At 36.9% G+C, this 13,836-nt stretch overlaps 1 protein-coding gene across 4 annotated transcripts in view; it reads left to right on the plus strand.

Annotated features, from left to right (window-relative positions):
* The window catches only part of SLC49A4 (solute carrier family 49 member 4), a 92,304-nt gene that overhangs the window by 62,409 nt on the left and 16,059 nt on the right, over positions 1-13,836 (plus strand). The gene's annotated exons all lie outside the window — the stretch shown is intronic.

The raw sequence follows: 13,836 nt of genomic DNA on the forward strand, positions 1-13,836 counted from the left end.
AAATCATATCAGAGCATAATACAAGTATTTTTTATCTGGTTTATAGCCATTACATGATTGTTAAACAGGAAGGAAAATGAACATGAACAGAGGCAAAAAGCTATGATGTTTCAAGTACACACCAGTAAAATTCTTTGAATGAGCACCTATAGGTTTATTTTCTATTTAGCCTTTTAAAAAAATTTTTATTCAGTTTATTTAAACTAAAAACAAAAACCAAACAGTTCACCATTTCTCCTACCGCCCCACCCACCTCTTGCAACCACCAGTCTGTTCTCTGTTTCTGTGAGCTTGGTTTGTTGGGTTTTTTTGTTTGGTTGTTTTTGATTCCATATATAAGAGAGATCATACAATATTTGTCTTTCTCTGTCTGACTTACTTCACTTAGCATAATATCCTCAAGATCTAAACATGTCACAAATAGCAAGATTTCATTCTTTATGGCTGAGTAATATTCTATTGCATATATATTCCACAATTTCTTTATGCATTCATCCATTGATGGACACTTAGGTTGTTTCCATATCTTTGCTATTGTAAATAATGCTGCAGTGAACAAGGGGGTTGTGTAGCTATCTTTTTGAGATAGTGATTTCAATTCCTTCAGATAAGAAATGGAATTGCTGGATCATATGGTAGCTCTATTTTTAGTCTTTTGAGGAACCTTCATACTGTTTTCCATAGTGGCTGTATCAATTTACATTCCCACCAACAGTGTAGGAGGGCTCCCTTTTCTCCACATCCATGCCAACACTTGTTATTTCTTGTCTTATTGATAATAGCCATTCTGACAGGTGTGAGGTAATATCTCGTTGTGATTTTGATTTGTGTTTCCCTGATGATTAGTGATATTGAACTTCTTTTATGTGTCTGTTGACCATCTGTATGTCTTCTTTGAAAAAATGAGTATTCAGATCTTCTGCCCATTTTTTAATTGCATTGTTTGCTTTTTGGTACTGAATTGTATGAGTTCTTTGTATATTTTGGATATTAACCCCTTATCAGATATATGGTTTGCAATTTTCTCCCATTCAGTAGGTTGCGTTTTCATTTGTTGATGGTTTCCTTTGCTGTGCAGAAGCTCTTTAGTTTGATATAGTCCCAGTTGCTCATTTTCACTTTTGTTCTTTCGCTTTTGGTGTCAGATTCAAAAAATTATTGCCAAGACCTATGTCAAGGAACTTACTGCTTATATTTTATTCTAGGAGTTTTATGGTTTCAGGTCTTACATTCAAGTCTCTGATCAATTTTGTGTTAATTTTTGCATATGGTGTAAGATAGTGGTCCAAGTTCATTCTTTTGCATGTGGTTGTCCAGTTTTCCTAATATCATTTATTGAAGAGTCTGCCCTTTCCCTATTGCATAGTCCTGGCTTTTTTGTTGTAAATTAATTGACCATAAGTGTGTAGGTTTATTTCTGGGCTCTCTGTTCTGTTCCATTGATCTATGTCTCAGTTTTTATGCCAATACTATACTATATTAATTACTATAGCTTTGTAATATTGTTTGAAATCAGGGCATGTGATGCCTCCAGCTTTGTTCTTCTTTCTCAAGGTTGCTTTAGCTATCCAGGGTCTTTTGTGGTTCCACACAAATTTGGGGATTGTTTGTTCTATTTCAGTGAAAAATGCCATTGGAATTTTGATAGGGATTGCTTTGAATCTGTAGATTGCTTTGGGTAGTATGGACATTTTAACAATAGTAATTCTTCCAATCTGTGAGCACAGAATATCTTTCCATTTATTTTTGTCTTCTTCAGTTTCTTTAATTAATGTCTTTAAGTTTTCAATATACAGATCTTTCACCTCCTTGGTTAATTTTATTCCTAGGTATTTTATTATTTTGATATAATTGTAAATGGGATTTTTTCTTCATTTCTCTTTCAGATAGTTCATTACTAGTGTAGAGAAATGCAAGATTTTTCTGTTGATTTTGTAGCCTACAATTTTACTGAATTTATTAGTTCCAAGTTTTTCTTTTTAAAGGATAACAAATGGCCTTTAAACTTTTTTTTTTAAAGACTAGTCCTTTGTTTTATTAATTTATTTATTTTTGCTGTGTTGGGTCTTCGTTTCTGTGCGAGGGCTTTCTCTAGTTGTGGCAAGCAGAGGCCACTCTTCATCGCAGTGCGCGGGCCTCTGACTCTCGCGGCCTCTCTTATTGCGGAGCACAGGCTCCAGACGTGCAGGCTCAGTAGTTGTGGCTCACGGGCCTAGTTGCTCCGCGGCATGTGGGATCCTCCCAGACCAGGGCTCGAACCTGTGTCCCCTGCATTAGCAGGCAGATTCTCAACCACTGCTCCACCAGGGAAGCCCCCAACAGTTTTTGATGGAGTCTTTAGGATTTTCTGTATATAATATGTCATCTGCAAATAGTGTCAGTTTTGCTTCTTCCCAGTTTAGATACCTTTTTTTTTCTTGCCCAATTGCTGTGACTAGGACTTCTGAATATCACGTTGAATAAAAGTGGGGAGAGTGATTATCCTTGTCTTGTTCCTGATCTTAGAGGAAAAGCTTTCAGCTTTTTACCATTGAGTATAATGTTAACTGTGATCTTGTCACGTATGGCCTTTATTACGTTGAGATACATTCCCTTTTTACCTGCTGTGTTGAGCATTTTTATCATAAATGGGTGTTGAATTTTGTCAAATGCTTTTTCTCTGTCTATTGGGATGATCACATGATTTTTATCCCTTCATTTTGTTAATGTGGTGTATCACATTGACTGATTTGCAGATGTTGAACCAGCCTTGAGTCCCTGGAATAAATCTCACTTGATCATGGTATATGATCCTTTTAATGTATTGTTGAATTTGGTTTGCTATTTTGTTAAGGATTTTTGCATCTGTATTCATCAGGGATATTGGCCTGTAATTTTCTTTTTTTGTGGCATCCTTATCTGGTTTTGGTATCAGGATAATGCTGGCCTTGTAAAATGTATTTGGAAGTTTCCCCCTCTTCTGTTTTCTGGAAGAGTTTGAAAAGGATTGGTATTAGTTCACCTCTGAAAGTTTGGTAGAATTCACCAGTGGAGGCTTTTGGTCATGGACCTTTCTTTGTTGAGAGGTTTTTGATTACTGATCCAATCTCCTCCTAGTAACTGATCTGTACAAGTTTTCTATTTCATTGCAATTCAGGCTTTGTAGGTTGTATATTTCTAGAAATTTATACATTTCTTCTAGGTTGTCTATTTTGTTGGCATATAATTATATCATAGTAGTCTCTTGTCCTTTGTGTTTCTGTGGTATCAGTTGTAACATCTCTTTCATTTCTCATTTTATTTATTTGAGTCTGCTCTCTTTTTTTCTTGGTGAGTCTAGCCAAGGAGTATAATATAGGCAGTTTACTTATTATTAGCTCACCTAATTGACCTGAAACATTTATAGCTGCAGTTGTTTTTAATTGTTATTAGTATCATTTGGGGGTCTATATTAGTCTTTCTATGGCTGCTGTTAATAAGCTACCACAAACATAGTGGCTTAAAAAACCACCAATTTATTATCGTATATTTCTGTAAGTTAGAAGTCCAACTCGAGTCTCCCAAGGCTAAAATCAAAATGTGGGCAGACACTAGGGAAGAATTTGTTTCCTTGCCTTCTCTAACTTCTAGAGGCTGTCCACGTTCCGTGGCTCGTGGCTCCCTTCATCCATCTGTAAAGCTGGCAACAGCAGGTCAAGTCCTTCTCATATTGCATCTCATATTGCATTGTTCCTTCCTTCCAAGGTAACATCTTCCTCTGAACTTCATATTCTGCCTCCTTCTTCTACTTTTAAGGATCCTTGTGATTACATGGGGTCTACCCAGGTAATCCAGGATAGTCTCCCAGTTTTCAAATCAGCTGATTAGCAACCTTAATTCCATCTGCAGCCTTAATCCTTTTTGCCGTGTATGGAAACATATTCACAGTTTCCAAGAATTCACACATGAATATCTTTTGCGGGAAGGAGGGGACATCATTCCGCACAGTAATAAGTGTGGAACAGGAAACGAGAGTGGCAGTGCCGTTCTGATTACAAGATTTGAGAAGTTGTGTAGTGCCTGTCAGATGTACACATCCCATTAGTAAGTAATTGTGGTTGTTTAAGAATGAAGTAAAAATCTATCTCTTTCAATATATGAGTATTTTTTAATGGCCACTAAATTGCTAGGACATATATATATTTATTAAATTGTTTGGACCTAACCATGTAATTAACAGAATTGTTAGCTATTTCCTTTGGCCTTGAGGCACCACTAAAAAATTACTGAGATACAAAGGGTGCTGAGAAGGAAGGTTTGGAAACCTCTGCTCTGTACCGTCCTGCTGGGATTCCCTCTTTTCAGTGTTTATTGCTTTGCCTATAAATCCCAGTTGTCCAGAGTAATCTTTCTTTGGATACTTTGCACTTTTAATATACTAACATTCCTTCATTAGGGTTTTGAGCAATTTTGTCGAGTGTCCTGAGCCAGAATTTTTTATTATTCTGGTATAGTTTCAACTTTAGCAGCTGTACAACATTCTGGTGGAACAGTTTTAGTTTACAACTCTGTTTGTTCATAGCATTACACTCAAATTTTTTTTGTGATACTGTATGACATGTATGCATATGTTAGATTTCACAAGAATATAGTCGTGAGTACATGATGAACAGATTTGTTCCCTTGAATTAAGTGCAGAATATTCATTATAAGATAATACGTTCATTAAATTTCATGTATTTTCTATTTAACCTGATAAAATTAACAGACAGTTTTATCTCTGGATGGAGAAGATTTAGTTTTTTACCTCCTTTTTTTTTTTTTTTTTTTTTGGCGGTACGCGGGCCTCTCACTGTTTCGGCCTCTCCCGTTGCAGAGCACAGGCTCCGGATGCACAGGCTCAGCGGCCATGGCTCACGGGCCCAGCTGCTCCGCAGCATGTGGGATCTTCCCGGACCAGGGCACAAACCCGCATCCCCTGCATCGGCAGGCGGACTCTCAACCACTGCGCCACCGGGGAAGCCCCTTACCTCCTTTTTTGTCTGGATTTGTAACACTGAATTTGTTTTACTTTTATAATCAGAAAACATATATATGAGAACTATGCATCTTTTTATTTTATTTTTTTAACATCTTTATTGGAATATAATTGCTTTACAATGGTGTGTTACTTTCTGCTTTATAACAAAGTGAATCAGCTATACATATACACATATCCTCATATCTCCTCCCTCTTGTGTCTCCCTCCCACCCTCCCTATCCCACCCTTATAGGTGATCACAAAGCACTGAGCTGATATCCCTGTGCTATGCGGCTGCTTCCCACTAGCTATCTATTTTACGTTTGCTAGTATATATAAGTCCGTGCCACTCTCTCACTTCGTCCCAGCTTACCCTTCCCGCTCCCCGTGTCCTCAAGTCCATTCTCTACATCTGCGTCTTTATTCCTGTCCTGCCCCTAGGTTCTTCAGAACCTTTTTTTTTTTATATATATGTGTTAGCATATGGTATTTGTTTTTCTCTTTCTGACTTACTTCACTCTGTATGACAGACTCTAGGTCCATCCACCTCACTACAAATAACTCAATTTCATTTCTTTTTATGGCTGAGTAGTATTCCATTGTACATATGTGCCACATCTTCTTTATCCATGCACCTGTCGATGAACACTTAGGTTGCTTCCATGTCCTGTCTATTGTAAATAGAGCTGCAATGAACGTTGTGGTCCATGACTCCTTTTGAATTATGGTTTTCTCAGGGTATATGCCCAGTAGTGGGATTGCTGGGTCGTATGGTAGTTCTATTTTTAGTTTTTTAGGAACCTCCATACTGTTCTCCATAGTGGCTGTATCAATTTACATTCCCACCAACAGTGCAAGAGGGTTCCCTTTTCTCCACACCCTCTCCAGCATTTATTGTGAAAACATGCATCTTTTTAAATCTTTAAAGAAAATTGATGTAATTGACCCCAGTCAAGACTGTTTTCCCATTCTGTCCTTAAAAATAATTATGTTGGGCAGAAAGGAAAGCAGAATTCTAAATTAAATCAAGGCTAGAATTGGGAGGTTGAGTTTGAGGTAGACATCTTAACCATTGAATTTATAAATTCTCCTGTTTTCGAATGTAAGTCTGTTTATTAATGTCACTTAGAAACTCCTGAAAGGCGCATTTTTGTAATACCTTTATTGGAGTATAATTGCTTTACATTGTTCTATTAGTTTCTGCTCTACAAAGATGCATTTTTAACTTACAAATACACTGGGTTAAGGACTAAATTTGTTCACATACCTTCTCTGAATTATCATAGTATTCTTTTTCTCTTTCCTGATACCACTTAATAGTTACTTGAGTATATGTCTTATCTCCCTACCAGTCTGAAAATCTGGAGCATGCACTTTTGCCTTTTAAATTCTGACCCCCAACTCCCACACCAGTACCTAGCATAAGCCCTGCATAATGAATGAATGAATGAAGTATATTTTGTCTCTATTTTGAATCTCAATAGATATGACTTATTGCCAATAATAGTCAGGAAGCTTAGCCACTCTGTTATTCAGCACTAGCTGTAAGAAGGCAAAAGGGCATATTTTAATGGAACAATGGAGAATTTGAATAAATCTGTCATAGATACTCTTACTGCCTTTGTAAAAATCTGACCTAATTCCTTTTAAGTAAAAAAGGTTTCATGAGAGGGAACTTACTACAAAATCTAATTATAGACACATCTAAACCTTTAGGCTGATATTTAAAGTCAGTAATGGCAAATTCATGTTTCTTTTTTTACCAGAGTCATTCTTTTTTTAATCAGGAAAATGTCTAGTCTTTTTCCAGTTTCTAGCAAACTTAGTGTTTCTATTATTACTTTTTATAAATCAGAAGAATTTACATGAAAAGTGTTTGAAAATATACACATTAATTATAACTGTTGACATAATAAATTAAAAGCTATTAATTTTGTTCAACCCTTGTGTTATAAGTGCTACTACTGCTAGAACCTTCTAATGCAATCTTTCTGTAGTCCACTGATCTTGATATTACTGTTGCCATCTCTATAGAAGAAAAGCTGGATCATTCCATTCTATCTAAAGGTGTACTATTTTGGTATATGTACTTGCTTACATACATCCTCTTGGAGGCTCTCAGTGGTATGCTTTTATTATTTCTTTAGGGAAACTCAATATTTAATATTGTATTATATCTTCATTAATTGAATTAGCTATAATAGAGCAGTAAGTAAACTCATGACTAGGTAATATGAGTCTCAAAATCTTGAAGCTTATGCTGTAAACAAAATTATGAAAATACATTTTTCACCTTATCTGAGAACTAGATGTCTAGCCATGCTAGCCACAATTCACATGTCATTTTTTCACTGAATAGATGAATACTTTGAAAATGACATTTTGAAAAATGTTAGCACTTTGGTGTTGAGTTTGCTGAAACAGTGTAATTTGACTGTTTAACAGAAGATGCTTTGGGGGAGGTTCTTCATCGAATGCAAGTTACTAAGATGCCATGATGGTGATGTCGGAAACAGATAATGGGTGGGGAGAATAAGGGGAGGTGATTAGCTAGATAGAAGCTCCTTGAGGGTGATAGCCGACTACAAGCTGGCTTTAAGTGATAATTGAAGAAAGGAAATATATTTGGTTGTATTGAAAGGCATGTGACATGTATAGGCTAGAGAGTAATCCTCTTAATATATTTTCATGCATTTTGCCTTTGTTAAGATAATTATGTCCTATTTTAATAGCATGCAAAGAAATAAAAACATACACTTGCCCAAAAATGGGGAGAAATGAGAAAATTCAGAAAAGGATGAGCATGATTAAAGAAATGCACATTATTAAGGAAATTAGGGATTTTAAACTTTAAAGAAAGAAGGCTAAGGAGTGAATTATTATTTTCAGTTTTATGAACTAAAAGTGAATTACTCATGTTCATGACTGATTAAGAGGCAGAAATAGAACATGGATTAAAAGACGAGGATGGATTTGTGAAATGCTCAGATAAACGCTTCTTACTGAGGTCATGTAATGTTTATCCATGGAGATTTTCAAGAAGAGAAATAAGTCTTCAAGTAGAATTTGTGTTTCTTGAAGGTAGAGGGTTTGACCAGGTGATCAGTCAGTGTTCCATGAGTTAATAGTACATTGCCTTCTGCAGAACCATATGTCATTCTTTGGGAGCTTCAAGGTTACTGATAAACCTATACTACTTAGGATATCTGATTTCCCAACCAATCTCTACTCTGGACCCACTGTTTCAAAGAATTATTAGTTGTGCTTCATTTCTGCAAGATAATAACTGTGCCTTCCAGTCATAAGGGACTCTAAACATAACTGTCAGTCTTTATAGGACTAAACTTTGCCACCAAAGGGACTAAACAAGGGATACCCACAAGGTAATAACACGTGGAAAGAAAACCATCACCATTAATGAATATTGCAGCAAAATATGCCCCCTTCTCTTTTGGAACCCCAGTTTCATTACTGCATATTTTATTTTACTTTATTTTATTTATTTATTTATTTATTGTTATGGCTGCGTCAGGTCTTAGTGGTGGCACGCGGGATCTTTTATTGCAGTGCACAGACTTCTCTCCAGTTGTGGCATGCGGGTTTTCTCTTCTCTAGTTGAGGCACACGAGCTCAGTAGTTCCGGCACGCGGGATTAGTTTACCTGCAGCATGTGGGATCCCAGTTCCCCGATCAGGGATCGAACCCACGTCCCCTGCATGGGAAGGCAGACTCTTCACACTGGACCATCAGCGAACTCCCGTACTGCGTATTTTAATTAGTGATGGACCATGAAGGCCACAGTAATCATTTTTAGGAAGAAAATGTGAGGCTGAGAAGAAAGGCACAGCTCAATGATATAGAAATGTATATCAGTGTATGTGTATATACATACATATGTATTCTATATATTCAACATGCCCAAAACATATGAAAAACTCTGTAGTTGGCAAACTTTTGAATGTTTACTGTTTGCCTTTACGTGTATGTCTTTATTTCCAAAAGGAGTATTTTCACTTGCAATATCAAGTTTAATTTAGTTTTTATAAATATTTTAAATAAATGTCTAATCTAATAATCCCCAGTTAACTTTCTTAACTTTTATCATGAAATAAAAATTCAGTCAATGTGCACAATAATAAAAATTTATCTAATAAAGTGTATTAATGTTATAAACCTACTATTTAGGGAAATTTCTTGATTCTAATCATTAAAATAATTTATGATAAAAATGTATTGTTATTTTATAATCCTTATTTCATATTTATAATGCTTCTTAATAAAAATGTAAAAAAAATTGCTATTATTCTTACCCACTAAGAAGCACCTTTAGGTTTTTGTTTTTAATATCCTAGTTAAGCTCTTTACTTACATGTATCTAAATTTGTTATTGATCTACTTAAATGAATCTTAGTCATCATCTGATATAACTTACTCAATAAATGAGTCTCTTCCATTACAATCCAGATGTATATTCATATGACCACAACTTGAATGAAAACCTCCCTTGTTAATCAGCTCTGGGTCCTGGGAAATTCTTCCTCCTATCAAGCTATTACTTTTTGGAGCAACACAACTCCCACAGAGCAAGTCGGCCACCTCCCTCTTCTGTTGACAGCCCTCAGAACATTTGAATATGTCAGTCATGCCTGGACTTAGCCATTAATCTAAACATCCCCCAATTCTCATAACCTTTCCTCATCAGACATAGATTCCACACCACCGACAAGCATAGTCAGTCTTCTAAACCTACCATAGCTTGTCAGGCTCCTCCTTAAACAGTATTACTAGAATTTGGCACACTTTCCCTGCTGCACTTGGCACCTAATGCTAGGAGGCTGTGGCTTCTCATAGCTTTTTTTGGTTTCTTTTAAAGAGAATAAAGCATAATTATCTTTACACTGTGCATATAAATGGCTGCTGAGCCCATAGGTGTCCATCATATTCCTTTAGATTAGGAATGATTTGAGGATAGAGTGTCCTATTTACTGTTCCAGCGTAGCTGCTTTCATATAAGAGGCACTTGATAAATGCTTTTTTTTTTTAATGGTTTTGAAGAAAGGCTTAAGCTAAATTTTCCCTATTATATACCTAAGCAATAATTTTTGAACCCATTTTACATTTATCATGATTAAATTTCATCTTTTTTGTCTGTAACCTTTTGGTGCTCTGTTTTTTATTCTGTCATCTGTCTTATGAGCAGTCACTTCCAGCTTCTGTGTGGAATACAGATTTGAGAAGCATTCCTTTTGTGTCAATACCATTGAATAAAAGAAATATTATAAAAGAATTTTTTTTCAATCTGATACAGTGGCTTGGTGGAAAGCACGCTAGATTCTGTAGGCCTTAATTATACTATTGTTATTAGCACTGGTAATTTACATTGTTTCTATATAAGTCATTTTGACTTTCAGAATTTCAGGCACTTCATCTTACTTTACCTGCCTCAAAGAGTTGATAGGATAGTCAAGTATGATAATATTTTTAAAAGCAGTTTTAAAAATTGTATAAAAAATTATATAAATTTAAGTCAGTGCTGAGTGGCAATACATCTTCACTGAAATTTTGTGATTTGTTTTATAACTACTGATCTCCTAAGGTTTGAATAATTTGATTAATAAAAATGTATTCATACATAGTTTTACTTCCCTAAAGTTTAGTAATTTGGTTTGTCACTGGAAGCAGGGGTGGAGAGAAGAGTTCTTTCAGGGTTATGATCCAAGTCATATTCTTGAAATACAGCCTTTGTTACTGTATTTTGTGCTACAGAGGACTTTGTTTTTTGCAGTTGAAATTATGAGCCTATGAAATTTTATCAGCTTCTTTGAAAAAAAAAAATCTGTGTCAGCATTGTGTTTGTTCTGCTAATTTACCTTGACTTTTTTTTTTTTTTTTTTTTTGGCGGTACTCGGGCCTCTCACTGTTGTGACCTCTCCCATTGCGGAGCACAGGCTCCGGACACGCAAAGCTCAGCGGCCATGGCTCACGGGCCCAGCCGCTCCGCGGCATGTGGGATCTTCCCAGACCAGGGCACGAACCGCGTTCCCTGCATCGGCAGGCGGACTCTCAACCACTGCGCCACCAGGGAAGCCCTTACCTTGACTTTTATTGAAAGGCAGTTTATTTTAATTTTAGTACCAGTACTATGGAAAGTCATGGAAATATTTAATGATCATGTATTGAACTTCTCTGATGAGCAGGAAATTATCTTGTCTGCCTGACTTTTAATAGATGACATTCACCCACTGGATCTGCCAAACCAGTGTGTAAAGATACTGTATCAGACTCTTAACTGAAAATTCAAATAGAAGTCAAATTCAGACACATAATAATCAGGTTTTACTTTATGCATGTCCCAGAACACTGGGGAAAATATTAAATCAATCCTGACACAGCTACCTTTCCCCCATTCTGATTATGAAGATCTTAATTTAACCCTTTCCTGTGTAAACTTTTTTTAATTTAATTTATTTTTTTTATACAGCAGGTCCTTATTAGTCATCCATTTTATACACGTCAGTGTATACATGTCAATCCCAATCTCCCAATTCATCACACCACCACCACCACCCCACCCCCGCTGCTTTCCCCCCTTGGTGTCCGTATGTTTGTTCTCTACATCTGTGTCTCAATTTCTGCCCTGCAAACTGGTTCATCTCTACCATTTTTCTAGGTTCCACATATATGTGTTAATATATGATATTTGTTTTTCTTTTTCCAGCTTACTTCACTCTGTATGACAGTTTGTAGATCCATCCACAACTCTACAAATGACCCAGTTTCGTTCCTTTTTATGGCTGAGTAATATTCCATCATATATATGTACCACACCTTCTTTATCCATTCGTCTGTCGATGGGCATTTAGGTTGCTTCCATGACCTGGCTATTGTAAATAGTGCTGCAGTGAACATTGGGGTGCATGTGTCTTTTTTTTTTTTTTTTTTTTGCGGTACGCGGGCCTCTCACTGTTGTGGCCTCTCCTGCTGCGGAGCACAGGCTCCGGACGTGCAGGCTCAGTGGCCATGGCTCGCAGGCCCAGCCGCTCCGCGGCATGTGGGATCTTCCCAGACCAGGGCACCAACCCGCGTCCCACTGCACCACCAGGGAAGCCCAAGAATTTCATTCTTTTACATGTAGCTGTCCAGTTTTCCCAGCACCACTTATTGAAGAGACTCTCTTTCCTCCATTGTATATCCTTGCCTCCCTTGTCATAGATTAGTTGACCATAGGTGTGTGGGTTTATCTTTGGGCTTTCTATCTTGTTCCATTGATCTATATTTCTGTTTTTCTGCCAGTACCATATTTTCTTGATTACTGAAGCTTTGTAGTATAGTCTGAAGTCAGGGAGCCTGATTCCTCCAGCTCTGCTTTTTCCCTCAAGACTGTTTTGGCTATTTGGGGTCTTTTGTGTCTCCATTCAAATTTTAAGATTTGTTGTTCTAGTTCTGTAAAAAATGCCATTGGTAATTTGATAGGAATTGCATTGAATCTATAGATTGCTTTGGGTAGTATAGTCATTTTCACAATATTGATTCTTCCAATCCAAGAACATGGTATATCTCTCCATCTGTTGGTATCATCTTTAATTTCTTTCATCAGTGTCTTATAGTTTTCTGTATACAGGTCTTTTGTCTCCCTAGGTAGGTTTATTCCTAGGTATTTTATTCTTTTTGTTGTTATGGTAAATGGGAGTGTTTCCTTAATCTCTCTTTCAGATTTTTCATCATTAGTGTATAGGAATGCAAGAGACTTCTGTGCATTAATTTTGTATCCTGCAACTTTACCAAATTCATTGATTAGCTCTAGTAGTTTCCTGGTGGCATTTTTAGGATTCTCTATGTATAGTATCATGTCATCTGCAAACAGTGACAGTTTGACTTCTTCTTTTCCAATTTGTATTCCTTTTATTTGTTTTTCTTCTCTGATTGCCATGGCTAGGACTTCCAAAACTATGTTGAACAATAATGGTGAGAGTGGACATCCTTGTCTTGTTCCTGATCTTCGAGGAAATGCTTTCAGTTTTTCGCCATTGAGAATGATGTTTGCTGTGGGTTTGTCATATATGGCCTTTATTATGTTGAGGTAGGTTCCCTCTATGCCCACTTTCTGGAGAGTTTTTATCATAAAAGGGTGTTGAATTTTGTCAAAAGCTTTTTCTATATCGATTGCGCTGATCATATGGTTTTTTTTATTTTTTGTTTTTTTTATTTATTTATTTTTTTGCGATACACGGGCCTCTCACTGTTGTGGCCTCTCCCGTTGTGGAGCACAGGCTCCGGACGCGCAGGCCCAGTGGCCATGGCTCATGGGCCCAGCCGCTCCGCGGCACGTGGGATCTTCCCGGACCAGGGCACGAACCTGTGTCCCCTGCATCGGCAGGCGGACTCTCAACCACTGCGCCACCAGGGAAGCCCGATCATATGGTTTTTATCCTTCAGTTTGTTAATATGGTGTATCACATTGATTGATTTGCATATATTGAAGAATCTTTGCATCCCTGGGATAAATCCCACTTGATCATGGTGTATGATCCTTTTAATGTGTTTTTGGATTCTGTTTGCTAGTATTTTGTTGAGGATTTTTGCATCTATATTCATCAGTGATATTGGTGTGTCATTTTCTTTTTTGGTAGTATCTTTGTCTGGTTTTGGTATCAGGGTGATGGTGACCTGATAGAATGAGTTTGGGAGTGTTCCTTCCTCTGCAATTTTTTTGGAAGAGTTTGAGAAGGATGGGTGTTAGCTCCTGTCTAAATGTTTGATAGAATTCACCTGTGGAGCCGTCTTGTCCTGGACTTTTGTTTGATGGAAGATTTTTAATCACAGTTGCAATTTCATTACTTGTGATTGGTCTGTTCATA

This window comes from Aethalodelphis obliquidens, unplaced genomic scaffold, assembly GCF_003676395.1.
Source record: "Aethalodelphis obliquidens isolate GAN/ISIS:26980383/991018 unplaced genomic scaffold, ASM367639v1 scaffold1, whole genome shotgun sequence".
In the NCBI taxonomy this organism is placed as follows: Eukaryota; Metazoa; Chordata; class Mammalia; order Artiodactyla; family Delphinidae; genus Aethalodelphis; species Aethalodelphis obliquidens.